The sequence below is a fragment of the Mesocricetus auratus genome, unplaced genomic scaffold, assembly GCF_017639785.1.
Source record: "Mesocricetus auratus isolate SY011 unplaced genomic scaffold, BCM_Maur_2.0 Super-Scaffold_15014, whole genome shotgun sequence".
NCBI classification, from domain to species: Eukaryota; Metazoa; Chordata; class Mammalia; order Rodentia; family Cricetidae; genus Mesocricetus; species Mesocricetus auratus.
Window position 1 is genome coordinate 10,520,986 of NW_024429186.1, and position 14,560 is coordinate 10,535,545.

At 49.8% G+C, this 14,560-nt stretch overlaps 1 protein-coding gene across 5 annotated transcripts in view; it reads right to left on the reverse strand.

The window, feature by feature from the left end:
* Wdr25 (WD repeat domain 25) overlaps nt 1-14,560 on the reverse strand; it is a 138,559-nt gene that overhangs the window by 84,918 nt on the left and 39,081 nt on the right. The gene's annotated exons all lie outside the window — the stretch shown is intronic.

Below are 14,560 nucleotides of genomic sequence, written 5' to 3' on the forward strand. Positions count from 1 at the left end.
AGAAATGCAGCCCTGGCTCTCTAGGCCAGACTGCTCTCACAGCCGTGGGTGCTTCACATCATCCTCACAATTAATCCAGCTCTTATGGGTGTTACCCGATACAGAAAGAGGGAGACGTTAACAAATAATCCTTTAACTGCCTTTATCAAATATATATTGCTTTTAATTTGAATTAAGAAAAAAACAAATAAAAAACCAATTTCTTTTCATTAACTAGGGAATTGATGTAACTTGCCTGGACAGTTATGTGAGTCTAGAAAAATCCTTTGGAAAATATAATTAAGTATAAAGGCTCTAAAACCATTGCTCTTATCAAAAGTTATTTTATTAACTGAAGTGCCAATGATACAGATACTCAAATCAATCTATGATGATGTTTTAATGCCATACGTTAATTAGCCACGCTAATAAAATCAGAATGCACCTAATCACATGTGTCAGGGGCCAACCAGAGTGACAGGTTAACTGGCTGAGCAGAAATGGCATCGACTGAAACCTGGAAGTGTGCTTAATGTGTTCTTTCATTGATTTGCTCAGAAAATACTTACAAAAGGCTGGTCCCATGGAAACCCAATGCCAGAAGGAAGGACTTCTCCAGCAGTATGTCCCACAGGCTCAAGTCAGGGGTATCTTGGGCATTTCAAGAGTCAGTGGCTAAAAATGACCCACAAAAAAAGGGCGTAAGCACCCCCCAAGGCCCCAAGCAGCCAGTCCAGAAGGTGCAGCCATCAAGCTGGGAAGCAAGCGGCAAGGCTCCCCCAGCACAGCCTACTTCCTGGGACTGCTCAGCTTCCCAGCCCCACCCCCACCCATCAGGATGCAGGCTGCCTCCCCCGAGTTACCCACAGTAAACCACCCTTTCCTTCTGTGCTTCAGTGGCCTCGGCAACGGAGGCGACGCTACTTGTGTAAGCTGTGAGTCCACAGTCATTCTGCACAGCGACCATTCTAGTTCAGTCAGCACACAGTGGGTCAGCAGTCACTCTGTGCCAGACAGTTCCCTCATGTGTTTGCAGTGCTGGAGCTAGAGGCAGGGCCTTGAGCCCTCTGTGCAAACACTCCACCACTGTGTCAACACTCCACCACTGTGCCAGCTCCCCAACTCTCACTCGAGCAGGGTCTCGCTCTATAGCCCAAGCCAGCCAAAAGCTGTCCTCAAACTTGCAGTAATCCTCCTGCCTCAGCCTGCTGAGTCCTGGGAATACAGACATTCAGCTCTTACTGGCTAGAAAAAGGGCAACATTAAGTTGCTATGAACAGAAACACTGAGAATCTGAGTTGAGAGTATCGTGCCCCTCTTCTTAGTCAAGGTCACAGTTTCTCTGTTGCAGAAGGGGCAGGGGTGGAGGAGTGTCAGGATGTGTCCCAGGCTTTCATCTGATATACTCACCAGAGTAAACAGGCAGAGCTGGGCAGGCCCAGGATAAGAGGCCACTTGCCCTAAGGGCCCTTTTGGGATCTAGGTAGAGCCTCTGAGACCAGTTCTGTCTCGTTGTTTGAAATGTTTCAGACTCAGTCACAGCACAAACTCATGGAGCATCTGCTAAGGACCAGGCAGTATCTGGGTATGCTCAGGGTCATATCTTTCCCTGGAGTCCCGTATGACTGCATTTAGAGACAGGCTTCTAAGGAAGTAACTGTCATCCTAAGACAGGGGCCCAGGGTTCATGTCCTTCTGAGAACAGCCATTTGGCAGAGTATGTGAAGTGTGATTCCCCTGCCCATCGTGCGTGCACATGCACACGCACACCCACTGCAAACGCCTGTGAGCACACAGTGATCAAGCACTTTTCTACAAGGAAACGCGAGGGCCCCTGCTGACCCCAGCCCTGCTAGCACTTTGATCTTGGGCCTGACTGTCTCCAGAGCCATGGGAAAGAGTTTCCTGCGGCATGTGCCCCTCAGTCTGTCACACGCAATTGCACATGGTGAACCCTCCGCTCCCGGATACTCACAGGTTGAGTGCACAAAGTGTTGCTTAGGCTTCGCTGGGCAAGGGGCGCAAGTGGGTTTCTAAAGTCTTGTGATGGATACCCCTAAGACCTGAGAAGCTGCTCCATTTCCCGTCTTTATTTTCAGTCTGCATACCTACGTTAGAGGACTCTGTCTCCCACCCCCCGCCAGGGTGCGGGGGAGGCCGAGGAGGCTCCCCATTCACGGCATGTGGCCTCTGCTGTACCACTTCTCTTCCCCAGGAATGGAGGAGCCAGGCACAGGACAAGTGAGGCCCCTGGAGAAGGGCATACTGTGCCCTCTATGAAGTACAGGGTCACTGAGAGGTGCGGCAGGTCCTGCTCTACAGCCCTGACTGAAGCTCAGGGGATAAACCACCTCAGAGTTTCACAAGTGAGTGCCTGAGGCTAGGTGGAAAGTTTCCAGTGGCAGCAGCACACTCTGATTCACCCAGGGCAGGATCTGAGAAGGTTGATGGGAAGCGAGGCTGACACGCTTGCTGAAGAAAACTGCATTAGATGAGTCAGAGTGGCCCGGGGGATAATGATGACACCGACGCCAAAGACACCAGAGGAAGCTTGGCAACACCGCCTTGTGAGAGGTAGGAAGGAAAACAGCCCGATTTCATGAAATTAATTCCTATGAGATTTTAAATATGAATGTGCAACTGAATTAAAGTTCTATTCGGAGAGCAAAGCGAAGGCACAGTACTTTGGAAAGCCGTGTCTCAGATTTTTAAATGTCTCTACCTGACAGAGAAGGAGTGCAATGGCTCCTCACAGGGGCAGCTGTGGGGAGGACACCTTACGGAGAAGTAGCAGGGCACAGTGGCTTCAGCCAGTGAGCCACAAGGAGTCTCCTGCGTAGCATAGGGATGAACTGAGGGTAGAAACAGGCAGCAACTGCTGTAGGTGACACTGCCAATGAGCCCTCGGAGTGACCAGCACAGTGGAGCATTCAGTACACGGAGGAAGAAACTGAGTCCAGAGAGCCTAAGCTGCCCGTCTGCGCTCCATCAGTGGCAGAGCCAGTACTGGCACCCAGGCAGCCTGACTCTTGACTCCATATCTGATCTGCTTTACAAACACACTAAGCCCAGTCAGTTGCTTCTTCCTGCCTCCTGCACTACTCAGAGGTGGGAGAGCCTAGGATAAGCAACACAGCCTCGACTCTTGTCTTGGGCTCTGTGCTCTGAGGCTCAACATTTTGCTCACATGCACCAGTGGCTTTAACACCACACTTAGAGCACATGACAGGTGTTTCCTGATGGGAAAGTGACACTGGGGAGTGTTCCATGGGGAACAATGGTGCATCCCCAGCTATGAGAGAACCAGGCAAGCCAGGGAATGAAGGAAAGAATACTGGGTCTTCTGAAGGGAACCCCCACCTCTCAAAGATGCATCCGGGCCACAATAGCAAAGTCAGAGCAAGCTATCAGCTGCGTACCTGGTACAGAAACTGGTCCTGGCCACCATGGGGGTAAACAGACAGATGTGCATAAGGAGCCCTCCCAGCCTGCCACTGGGTTCCTGCATACATGGAAGGAAGGCAGTCAGGGCGGCCATGGGCACGGCACACACCAGCCTTTCCCAGCCTAGCAGTGCAGGCAGCTCTTACAGCAGTATTGGTCCAGACACCCTGAACTTGCACTGTGACCCAGGCTACTTCTCCATGGCTTGGGAAGGAGGCTAAGTGACAGGATCCATCCACTCAAGAGAGTGAGATCTGGGACCACGGTACATTCTCCTCCCTGTGGTCTCCAGCTGCAGCCCGGCTGCTGCTGCTAACCTAGACTGGCTGCACAGGAAGCTCCTTCGTGCAGTGTTCACAATGTTCCAAACATGTGCCACCTGCTGTGACCACACCAGGCGCAGCAGTAAACAGGACACACAGGTCTCTTCCTCACCATCCCTGGGAAGTGGTCCAGGCGGCACTTAAGTGCTACGATGGAGGACAGGGGAAACAGCAACAGAGAGGCATTCAGGGTGGCCTGGGGGGGGGGGCAGGGAGGGCTCCCTGGAAGGACAAGCAGGAACTATTCAGATACAGTGGGAGAGACAGAAAGAGGCAGCCAGGTCATGACAAAGACAGACACATGAAGCCTAGCATGACCGTACACACCTGTAATCCCAGCTGAGACACATGACACCTGGCATGACTGTACACACCTGTAATCCCAGCTGAGACACATGAAGCCTAGCATGACCGTACACACCTGTAATCCCAGCTGAGACACATGAAGCCTAGCATGACCGTACACACCTGTAACCACAGCTGAGACACATGAAGCCTAGCATGACCGTACACACCTGTAACCACAGCTGAGACACATGAAGCCTAGCATGACTGTACACACCTGTAACCCCAGCTGAGACACATGAAGCTAGCATGACCGTACACACCTGTAATCCCAGCTGAGACACATGAAGCCTAGCATGACTGTACACACCTGTAACCCCAGCTGAGACACATGAAGCCTGGCATGACCGTACACACCTGTAACCCCAGCTGAGACACATGAAGCCTAGCATGACTGTACACACCTGTAACCCCAGCTGAACCTGGCATGACTGTACACACCTGTAATCCCAGCTGAGACACATGAAGCCTGGCATGACTGTACACACCTGTAACCCCAGCTGAGACACATGAAACCTGGCATGACTGTATACACCTGTAATCCCAGCTGAGGCTGACAGAAGGACAAGGCCAACATGGACAACACAGTAAGTTTGAGACCAGTCAGTTACATGGAATTCTGTCTTTTAGAGTGAATGAGTGAATGAATGAATGAGTGCCAGTTATGGTAGCACCAGCCATTGGGAGGCAGAGGCCAGCCTGGTCTACATAGCAAATTCTTTGACAACCATGGCTACACAGTGAGATCCTATCTGTGTGTGTGTGTGTGTGTGTGTGTGTGCGCGTGCACGCGCACGCAGGTATATAAAAGAGAAGGCCCAGTCCAGGCAAGGGTAGAGAGGCAGAAAGGAGAGGAGAGCCAGGAAGGATAAGGAAAGGTCCCGGATGCTCGTAAGATATACTGCGGACACATGGCTCTGTGTTCTAGAGGCTGAGGAGGACTGTAAGGGCTTGGGCAAGTCTCTAGGTCATCAATAGCTATCCCTAGAGAAGTCACCAGGGTAGGTGATAGGTACAGAGTCTCCTAGGGTTTGAGTAAATGATAGCAGGACCATCAGCACCCAAGCCAAGCAGCATAGCCAGGGCATGGGTATGTCTTGTTTTCCTGTGTCCCTAATGCCTGACATAATACCTAGTCCAGAGCAGTTCCTCAGTAAATGAGGGACAGAGGGCTGTCCTTCTGGGGACAGATGAGTAGTAGGACTGGGCCCTGGCTCTGGATAGCAGAGGCTGCAGCAGACCCCACCCCAGGCGAATCTGGGACCAGAGGATTAGCAGAGCTTAAATTCTTCCTCCAGCACTGAGTGGAGGGCAGGAGAGCATTTGACAGACACTGGCTGGGGTAGCAGGCCTCTGATGACTTGATGGACCTCTGATGGTTCTGCATGCCCACCTGACATTCAACGCCCAGTGCCACTGTGCGAGAGTCTCCATTTCTTCAGAGAGCCTGGAACAGATAGCTTTATAACTATTGTCAAACAGATGCCCACTGCTCTCTGGAAGGGCAATCTCACTCTGGAAAAATAACAAGTAACTCTGTTGAGTTGGGAGCCCATTCTCAGGTTGCTTTCCCAAGACATAGAAGAAGAGGAACAAGACAAAGTATAACTGCATAAAGCGACAACCCTGTGAACACAATCCAACATGGATTCCACTATCTTCTCTACACTGACGACAAATCTGCTATGGATTCTTCCAAAAGCTTAATTTGTACCTTTAATTGCAAGTTAGTGAGTCAGGAAAAAAAATTAATTCTAGCTTAGGTTCACAGAGAAAAACTCAGCGATGTCTGTTAATATTTTAACTTCTCCACCGGGGGCTCTAGGTGCACATTCACCACAACACTGTGCAGAGAGCAGCCTTGCACTCATTTTGTGCTGGCATAGATCTGATTTATAAACCTGATCTGTGGTGGAAGTATCTGAAGAGGCCCTCAGAGGGCCTGAGGTCTAACCCTGCCCCCGCTGCATACCCATGGTTCACACAGACTGTCAGCTCCCCCAGATCATTTCTCTGTCTGCATATTCTACGCCTGAGATGAGGCTGAAATTGTCTTAATTTTGTCCCTAGCACACAGAGCTATGGAGGAAAAAAAAAAAAAGCCCACAAATTTCAGCCAGGGACACTATTAGATTAACAAAGACCCTTGAAATGAAGCCTGTCATTTTCGAGAACTCCTTCAAAACAAAATCGTGACAGGGCCTTCAAAATCAGCCGGCTGAGTCTGCGTCAATGTGAGACCTTGCCCGCCATCATCTGCCTGTGACAGCACTGCCTAATGGGTTTTGTGCGTGGGAAAGCTGAGCTGCCATGGACGTTTACGTGAAATACACAAGCAGGCTCTGGCCTGAGTACCTGCCCTTGTCAAACTTCTTCTGTAATCAATGGGGAGAGGTGGAAAGGCCCTGGAAACTAACAGATGTAGGTCTTGCTGTTTTCTCTGTATGCATTCACCCTACAGCTGCCCCCACACACCTGCTACATGTCTCCCCACGCTAGGTGCTAGGGTAGCTGCTGCTCAGCCCTGCGAGGAAGAAACAGGACATGCATACTAAAGAAGATAGGCAGGAGACCAGCCTCCAGGAAACCAGGACCACCTGAGCCTGGTAGGCTGTGAGGCCAAATCCCCAAGCTTAGGATTATAGAAATGCTGGCTGCCTGAGCAAGGTGGAAGCGTCTGCCTGAGACGCTTGCCTAGGGCTGCTCGCTCACTCTAGCCTGCCTGAAAGCAGATGGTCTGGACCTCAGACTGAGTGAAGACACACCTGGCTCTTCAGAGAGCACACAGGCATATAACTGACCCAGCCACTGAGCAGCTACTAACATCACGTGCTAAGAGTGTTAGGGAAGGTGCAGCCTTGCCAGGCCTCTGTTTCCTTGTCAGTGGGATGGGACGATCACACTCTTGTGCTGTGAGATGGTAGGTGTGTGACAAAGCCAGGTCCAGACTAGATGGTGACAGCTGCTATTGCTGCAAGGACTCCTAGTGACAGTCCAAGCCTCACTAACTAGAAAACATTAGGCCAGGAAGGGTTGGTCCTAGAATCAAGTGCCACGTACTGCCCTGGATACTCCCCAGCAAGCTAGGACACTTGGATGAGTAGGAGTAGATTACACTTTATACAAGGAGCCATTTGGTTCCTCATTTCACCACAAAGCCCTGGGGTCAGTGAACAAATCTCCAACAGCACGGGCAGGCCCTGTAGACTCTCAGCATGCAAGTAGGGCCTGGGATTTGATGAGAACAAGAGGCAGAAGGGGTCTGTGTATGGAACTGCTAGGCTGTGAGCAGTCTATCTCAGAAATGGAAACAAAAGCCCGGCCCCTTGTTTGGCTCTCTGGTATCAAGAGCGCTGCTTGAAAACGCCAAGGCTCTGCAGCTTGGCTGCCTGGAGGGTGGCAGAGTGTAAGTGCATGGACTCAGGAACAGTAACCATGCCAACCTGGGAAACTGGCCTGACATGTCCAGGACACCCTGGTGGATCCATGGAGCGATGCTCAGACTCCAAAGCCTTCCTCCTTAAGATAACAGGAAATCGCCTGGTGTGGTGTGCACATCTTTAATCCCAGCGCTGGGGAGGCAGAGGCAGGTGGATCCTGTGAGTTTGAGGCCAGCCTGATCTATATAGCAAGTTCCAGGACAGTCAGAGCTATATAATAGACTGTATCTCAAAACAACCATTACACACACACACACACATACACACACACACACACACACACACACACACACACGCACACACGCACACACACCAGGAAACCAACTCCTTGTTTATACTCACTCAGTTGGTACACCAAGAGCCGCATGCAACGGCCGGTGACACACCTGGCTTTTTGGTCTCCCGGGGACTGGCATGGAGCCTATCCAGGATGCTGCTCCACCTACCATTCCTGCAGAGGCCTGTACCCTCTCACTAGCTCTGGACAGTCCATGTTCACAAGGCACACCACATCCAAACAACCTAGGACGGATGGCTTGGCACACGTGGCTCACAATGTGATGCTCTGGGGGCAGCAGGCCACTTCTGAGCACTACGGGGCTGCAGCTCTGCTTCCATGGAGCTCCTGTTTCTGCAGCCAGGCTCTAGGCCCAAGCACTGTAAGAGACCAGCAGCCCTTAGGAGGAAAGCAGAGCCACAGGCAGAGTTCTGAGTGTTCAGTCAAAACTAGCTTAACTTCAAAAGGAACCCCAACTTCACTTTTCAAGGGTAGCTAAGAAACTCATCATAGCACTCCTGGTCAAACACAGCAATTTTCTAGATGTTTCTGAGAGAAATTAGTAGGTCAGACAGATAATTGTAAGAACTAAGCACTCCGTATTATTTGGGTAAAAGTGTTATCTCCTGAACACCACCCCCATGTCAGGCTTCACCCCAGTCTCTAAAGGTTATGGACCATCCCTGTGACCTCACAGTTAAAGGTGTGCCTGAATAACTAGGTACTGTGTAGTCCACAAGGAATCGAGTTTCCTCCACAGGTTTTATATAGACCATTACAGAGATCGCAGTAAGGGAAAGAAGTACCAGAAGTAATCAAATGTCCACAGAACTCGAAGAGCTGGCTGCGCACGCATGAGGCCCTGGGCTGGAGAGGTGGCTCAGATGTTAAAGAGCACTGACTGCTCTTCCAGAGGTCCTGAGTTCAATTCCCAGCAACCACATGTAGATGGCTCATGGCCATCTACAATTCAATCTGGTGCCCTCTTCTGGCATGTAGGCAGAACAATGTATATGTGATAAATAAATCTTAAAAAAAAAAAAAAAGCAACAACAGAAAAATGCCCAACATTGGCCCTTGGTACACGCGCATACACACATATAAAATAAAAATTTTTAATTTTTAAAAGTCCACAAAGACATAACTAGGAAACACACATTGACACCATTTCTTACTTCTATCATTTATTGTGTTTCAACCTACTAAGAAAGTTCCCGGACGAAGAGAAAGCAAGCCTCAGGCATTTTTAAACTGGGTAAATTACAGAGAGGTGAGAGATTAAATGGAAATCTATGGCATTACAAATGCAGCCTGCAGTTACTGGGATCCTTTTTTCATAAATGAGTCATGCCAATAGTAACTCCAAGGTCTTCACAGCAGTTTGCAATAAACTCTGTGGGAAATTCACCACTTCTCTCTTGAAAGATCGACATCATAAGCCAAAAAATAGCACTTTGACGTTTCTGTCTTCTTCAAGGCAACCAGCTGGGAAGGGAACATAAAGCCATCCCCACAAGGTCCCTAGGGTTCAGCCTCACCAGTGGGCAGACAAATAAAACAACAAGATCTAATCCCACACCCACCAGAGGAGCAAAACTCAAAATCCAAACAGCAGGGACTGGAGGGGGTGTGAAGGCGGGGAGCTCTCGGTACATGGGTGGGTGTCAAGGAACAAACATGTGGGACAACAATTCAGCATCACCCAGTGGGGCCAAGAGGGGCCCATGCTAAGACCCACCTGTGCACTGAGCAACCCAGGCCACAGACACTCTCCTGGTGTATACAGAGAGGCAGACCTAAGGGTACTGATCATAAAACGCACCTGCCAAACCTGCCATACTCACCCCGTTCAAGATGAAATCCGACTGCTCTTGCCCTGGATGGCATCCAGCCTTATGGACTTGCTAAAGGGCAGGGCCTGGGTTAAAGAACACACGTGACAGTGAAGTCCTAAGTTTCAGCCTGGATCACTGATCATTAAGACCCTGAACCCTACAGTCCGGCTACTACAGGCCACCAGGACAGTGCAGGCCATGGATGGCAGCACTGCTTGGCTCCCAGTTGACAGACAATATCATTCGTCAGACACCAGGTAAACAAGCCTGCAGATGAGACCAGATTCGGCCTGCTAGCTACCCTGTACAGTACCAACTCAGACAGATGACAGCTTTATACAAATAACAAACGCCACCATTCTAAAGTGCCAAGTTCAGAGGTGACTATGCAGAGACAGAGAGCTGGAACACACATTCACCACCGTTTCATTGTCAAGAAATGAAGCATATAAAGAATGAAAATACTTAACTCTCAGTTATTCATACAGAGGAATGCTTCACAGCAATTAAAAGCAAATGAAGTCAGGGATAGAGAGATGGCTCTGTGGTTAAAAGCACACACTGCTCTTGCAGGGAACCCAAGTTCAGTTCCCAACACCCACCTCCTGTTGCTCCAGGAGGTCAGATGCTTCAGGCCTCTGCAGGCACCCACCTCAAGCACATATACCCACCACCTCCCATGGGCACAAGTAAAAATGATTTCTAAAAGTCTTTTAAAGATGAATGAAGTAGATGAGTGGATTGATAGGTAGAGTGGGTAAGCGGGTGGATGGATGGTTAGATAGCAAAAAAAAAAAAAGAAGAACCATAAAGCTTAATGTTTTATAAACTAAAAAGGGACAGAATATGATGACTTTTTTTGAATCTTAAAATTTTAAATGCAAAAACATGGCCAGCAGGATGCTTCATTGGGTAAAGGTGACGGCTGTCAAACCTGATGGCCAGACTTTCAGCTCTGGGACCCACACTATGGAAGAAAGAAATGACTCCTGAAAGTTGACCTCTGACCTGCAAGTATATACGATAGGGCACCCACATACCCACTAAATAAATAAATAAATAAAATTTGTAGATTTAAAAAGTGCAAAAACAGTATCATACATTGCTTATGTGTGGTGATATCTTGTTTGTACAAATAAAGCCTGTCTGAGGGCCAGTACACTTATGGATAAACACATAGGAAACATTCATACGCCCACCAAAGGCAGGAGTGCCGTGCCCAGACAGGAAAGGAGGAAGAGCTTCAGCTGCCTTTTCCCAATCTTATTCCCTATAAAGCAAAAAGAGGGTCCAACGTAAACACGGCAAATGCTTGCAACTGTAAAACCTGCTCGTAGGTATGTGGGAGGCTGTTTCTCATGCTTTTCTGTAGAGTTAAAAGAGGCCGCAGAGCACTCATTTCTACTCTGCCAAACCCAGTTTGCTTTACATGGGAGCAGTGAGGCAGTTTGGAGAGCTTCAGTCATGTGGCTCTCCTTTCTGCGAGTTCCCTGAGAGCTGCAGATGCCTACTCCCAACCACACCCAGTGGGAGCTCAACAAACTTCCTTGCAAGACTAGCCAGCGGACCACTGAGCCTGGAAGCCTCTGCCCTCTTCCTGGCTCCACCACATGGGGAACAAACGGTGTTTTCTAACTAAAATGCGGGAAGAAAGGCAGTCCTGTTAAAAAAGAATGGAGCTCTTTCCTGGTCCCAAGCTGGGCTCTTTCGCTTCTCCATCAGGACTAAGACAAGCTTCTGCTTTGGCCAGATGGAGTGCCATCAGATAGGCAGCTGAAGACTGAAGGAACACAGGAAAAGTAAGTATCCCATGGTGACCCACGTGCAGGAGGGGCTCTGAGAATCAAAACTGAGCAGAAATGGCTCAGCTGAAGCGGGAGAGGCCCATTAAAAGCAGGTGGGAGCTGCCAAGGGAGTGAGACTCGCAGAGGAAGGACAACCACCACACTGAAGGGCGAAGGGCACGGGACAGGAAGCGGCCGATGCCAGGCTCTCCAGTGGCACGCCATGATCACTCTGAGACCAGCCCAGCGTCTCCCTTAAACAACCCGGTTCCTACGGTTCCTGCTGTTTGCAGCCCAGTGCGATCCTGGCTGACACACTGCCTGGGGCCCATGGCTCATCTTTATTTCTATTTTCCAAAACTATGAGAAAATTTTAATTAAAAAAGAAAAGCTGTTCTTAGTCTTGGCTGGTTAATTCCAGACGTGAAATGAAGCCTAGGAAAACAACTGCACAGACACTAAATATTATGCACCTAAGATAATTGTTGCAGCACCACCTATGAAACTACAGTAAAGATGGCTGGAACAAACCTCCAGCACTTAGCACAAGGGGTGCAATTCTGCTAACCCTGGCTCAGCCACAGCACGGAGGGTGACTATCAGAGCCTGTAAACATGAGCCAATTTACTAATTAGTTTGGAAAACATGACCCAAAATGACACATGAAAAAAATCCCTACAGAACTAAACAATATGTTCACAAGTGAGAGACACAAAACAGAGGTCATTTGCTGTGGGTCTGGGTGCCCCAGCCAGCAGAGGGAGGCAAGGAGGTGGGCAGCCGGGGCCGGGTGCCATACCCAAACACAGCTGTGGAAACAGCAGCTTCAGGCCCCTGGATGCCTCTTGGCAAGTCTAGTGTTGGGAGGCTCTTCCCTGGGATGCTGTAGGCAGTTACAGACTGACACCAGGCAGGCCCTGGGGCACAGTTTGCTCTCAAGCCCCCATCCCACAATCCAGAAAAGATCCCAGAAGAGACTTCAGAGCATTTGATAATGTATGCTAAGTCCTTCAGCTTCCCATGATTTCAAATATCCACATCCTTGGGCAATTAGCACAATAAAAGAATCTAACCATATGCCCTGGCCTTTAGCACTGAGCCTGGACCAGGGGGCATGGGCTACCTGGGGGCACAGCACAGACCCATTTGTGAGATGCGGACATGTCCACATCTCTACCCACGATCTTCCTCCAGCTACAAAGATAGCTCTTGACATTGTTATCTGAAGCTACTTATCAAAGTTATTACATTAATGTGAATGAGCACAAAACTATACCTCGTCTCTAAATGAAAACACCAGGCTGCCAAACCTTCCAGCAGATACAAGATTGTTAATGTGGTAAAGACTATTACATCCCCAATGACATTACCATAGCCCCCACCCTTTCAACATGGAGAGATGCTGAACTATATTGGAAACCTCTGTGAATTGCCTAATTATAGTTAATAAGGTCATCATCTTCCCATGAAATAGCCTTTTTGTTTTCCAACAGAGCCCTCCACAATTCTAAAAGCTTCATTTGAAGACTCCCCAAGAAGGCTATCACAGTACAGGGCAGGCAATAGCAGAAAGGGGTGAGTCGTGAAGGAGAGGAAACGGGATACTTTAGGGTCAGCATCTCAAGGCAGGATTCTAAGAGAGAAAACAGAGGGGGAGGCAATGAAACTCCCATGAGTCATGGGTATGAGGGCTACCATGGGCCCAGGGCTATGTCCATACTGGAACAAATACAGCTGAGTGTGACTTCCATCTCCCAAGCTGCCCCACAAACTCACCTTAGCACTGACTGTGTGTGCCTATGGCTCTGCAGTCGAGACATCACTCAAATTTTTCACTTTTAACAGTTGCACAGAAGCCAGGCAGATGACTCTGGGGTACCAATGTGTGAGGCACAAAGTCGAAGGCAGCATAAAAGAAAGAAGCAAGAAACAAAAGTGACCTTTGAACAGAGTCCATGCTAGGAGCAGGACAGGGCAATGAGTCCCATGACAAGAGATGATGGAAGACAGATGACAGCAGGACCAAGAAGAGTCCAGAGTCAGGCAGAAACCATACTCTTGCCTCTGTGCCCAATCGGGCAGCCAAAGGGTGAAGGCAAGCTAATGTGTGCAGGCCTGCTCCCGGCTCTCCTAGCCACAACCACAGAAGGGTTCAGTGTCTAGTGCCCCCATCCATGAGAGGAGGAATCACCAAGGGTGAGGGAGGCTCACCTGAGCCTGCTCAACAGTGGGGAGTCAACTGGGAGGGGCAGCCAACAGCTCAGGACCTTCAAAGGTGTTCCCTGGGTCATGGGAGATTGCCTGGCGCTACAGATGGGCGTTCCCAGACCTCTGCAGGTGGAAATACTGCCTCCAATCGCATAGGTGACTGGCAGACCAGCAAGTGGGCAAAACATGCACCACACAATAACAACCCAAGGAACTCGCCGGGCTCAGCTGCTTACTGCCACTTCCACCATGAGCTGGTGTGGGTACAAGACTTGGCCCAGGAGACAACCAGAACTTACCATGACCGATGATGGGAAACGGTGGTCACACAATCACCACGTGGCACCTGCTGCTTGCCTGGGGCACATGAAGCACTTCAATGTGCTTGCTCTGACCATCAGAAAATGTACTTCAGTGAGACACTCAGGAAGACTGCAAGCCAATGAGTCACAGCTTGGTGACCGACAACTGTGAAGGCTACACTGCATGTGCCCGCTCTATGAGGGCTGGAACACAACCCCCACCCTCTATCTCCTGCCCCTGGGACCACCACCTGGTAGAATGTGCATCAAGAGCAGCAGGGTAGTGGGGAGGAGGTGGCACAGCCAGTTGTACATGGTAGCTCACGGGCACTGTCAAGAACTATGTGACATTTGAACTAACCCTGCCAGCAAACTCAAACTAGACTGCCAGAGTCTCAACACACTGCCAGAAGACACGGGGCTCCTGGGGGCAGACAGAAAAACAGCCCACTACTCATGGCAATGACAGCAGTCAGGAAACACCTCCAGATCCCACAGGTGACGAGAGGAAGGCCGAGTGGTACCTGAGAACACCTTAGGGTGCACCACGGAAGAGGGTTCCAACCCTGGGAAGGCCCAGCTATTTATGAGAGGCTATGCAACCTCTGGTCTGGGGAAGGCGC